Below are 2,500 nucleotides of genomic sequence, written 5' to 3'. Positions count from 1 at the left end.
TGTCAAAGGCCTTCTTGCAGTCCAAGAAGATGCAATCAACCCAACTCTCTCTCTCGTGTCTTACTTCTGTTATTTTATCATAAAACTCCAGAAGGTTTGTGACACAGGATTTGCCTTCCATGAATCCGTGCTGGTTGGCATTTATACTCTTGTTCCGTTCCAGGTGCTCCATCACTCTCCTCCTGATAATTTTCTCCAGAACTTTGCATACTATACACGTCAGTGACACAGGTCTATAGTTTAGTGCCTCTTTTCTGTCTCCTTTTTTAAAAATGGGAACTACATTTGCCGTCTTCCATACCTCAGGTAGTTGCCCAGTTTCCAGGGACGTGTTGAAGATTGTGGTAAGTGGCACGCACAACATATCTGCTCCCTCTCTAAGGACCCACGGGGAGATGTCCGGTCCCATTGCCTTTGAGGTATCGATGTCCCTAAGCAGTTTCTTCACCTCCTCCTCATCTGTATGTATGTCGTCCAACACTTGTTGGTGTATTCCTTGCTGGTGTCCTCATCTGGTCTGTCCCCCAAGAGTCCTTCCTGTCTCTACTGTAAATACTTCCTTAAATCTCGTGTTGAGCTCCTCACATACCTCTTGATCGTTTCTTGTGAGTTCTCCACCTTCTTTCCTCAGCCTTATCACCTGGTCCTTGACTGTTGTCTTCCTCCTAATGTGGCTATACAGCAGTTTCGGGTCAGATTTGACTTTCGATGCTATGTCGTTTTCATACTGTCGCTGGGCCTCCCTCCTTATCTGTGCATACTCGTTTCTGGCTCTTCTACTAATCTCCTCGTTTTCCTGGGTCCTATGCCTCCTGTACCTTTTCCATTCTCTGTTGCACTTAGTTTTTGCCTCCCTACACCTTCGGGTAAACCAAGGACTCGTTTTAGTCTTCCTATTATTTCTGTTTCCCTTGGGAACAAACCTTTCCTCTGCCTCCTTGCACTTTGGTGCCACATATTCCATCATCCCCTTTACTGATTTTCCTACCATTTCTCTGTCCCACTGAACCTCCTGCAGGAAGTTTCTCATACCTGTGTAGTCCCCCCTTTTATAGTTTGGCCTGTCCCCTTCAGTTCCTGTTACCTTCTCCACTTGTAACTCTACTATATAATCAAAACTCAGAACCACGTGATAGCTAGCTCCAAGGGGCCTCTCGTAAGTGATGTCCTCAATGTCTGAACTGCTCAGGGTGAACACAAGATCCAGTCTTGCTGGCGCATCCTCCCCTCTCTCTCTCTGGTTGTGTCCCTGACATGTTGATGCATGAGGTTTTCAAGTACCACATCCATCATCTGTGTGTGTGTGTGTGTATGTGTGTATGTGTGTGTGTGTGTATGTATGTGTGTATGTGTGTATGTATGTGTGTATGTGTGTATGTGTATGTATGTGTATGTGTGTGTGTGTGTGTGTGTGTGTCTGTGTGCTCGCGCGCGCGTGCCTACCGAGATCTATTTGCTTGGGTCGATCCTCAGCTCTTGGTCCCGCTTCTTAAACAACAGACGACCGTCGTTGATTCCTAGCCCTCCTGACATTCCATTTTCATTATTCATGAAACTGTGTACGGAGTCTGCGTCTACCAGTTCAGGTTAGTCTGTTCAATTTTTTCACAGCTGAAGAAGTACTTCCCAGCTTCCTTTTAGCTCGTCTGTATTACCCTCGTATCAAACAGTTTTTCATTATCCACCCTGAAAATGACTATATTATTTCCTATTATATCTACCCTGGTTCTTATGTCTTCCAAGGTCATCAGGTTAAGTTTCTTAAGTCTTTCTCTTAGTGAACGACCCTTAATTACTTGTGAACGTCTGGATTTCCTCGAGTGTTTGTAGTTGCTTGACCAAGCGTGGACTCCACGCTGGTACTGCAAATTTTAAGATAACTGAACAGTTATCCAAAAGAAGACTGTTTAGTAATGCTGAAGGACATTCTTAGGCTTGCCAGGATTACTGTTCATACACTGCTGATGTAACATCTGCCTTCAAGGAGAGGAGTGAGATGTTACCTACGCTAGATATTTCTGCTTCTCTGATTCTGGTCCAGGTCCTTACATCTCTTCACCAGTTTCTCGTAACACTGCATCTCCTGAGGTTAAACTCCAATAGTCACTATTTTTTTTGTAACCCTGCTAAGAGCATTCATTTATCTTCGTATCGTTCCCTGTCCCACGTCTGAACTCTTCTCATAACTGCGCATCAGCAGCAAACAGCAGAACACATTATTTAAGCCTCTCTGGCGGTTGTTTACATGTATCAAGAAGAGTATGATCCTCGGTACTGAGCCTTGAGGGATGCCCACTACCCACTCTTGAACAACCAGGATAATGAAAATTAAGATACATATGCAACATCTTAATTTTCATCTTGTTGGTATTGTATACCATTATTGTATAGTCAGGACAATACCTCTATTCTCTTCTTCGAGATATTCCTCCAGAGAGTTATCTGTTCATCCCTCTAGCGTCTGATCAGTTTATTCTCGTGTTATTATTTTCTTCGTCAA

The sequence above is a fragment of the Cherax quadricarinatus genome, chromosome 26, assembly GCF_038502225.1.
Source record: "Cherax quadricarinatus isolate ZL_2023a chromosome 26, ASM3850222v1, whole genome shotgun sequence".
Lineage (NCBI taxonomy): Eukaryota > Metazoa > Arthropoda > Malacostraca > Decapoda > Parastacidae > Cherax > Cherax quadricarinatus.
This window is presented reverse-complemented; position numbering follows the sequence as displayed.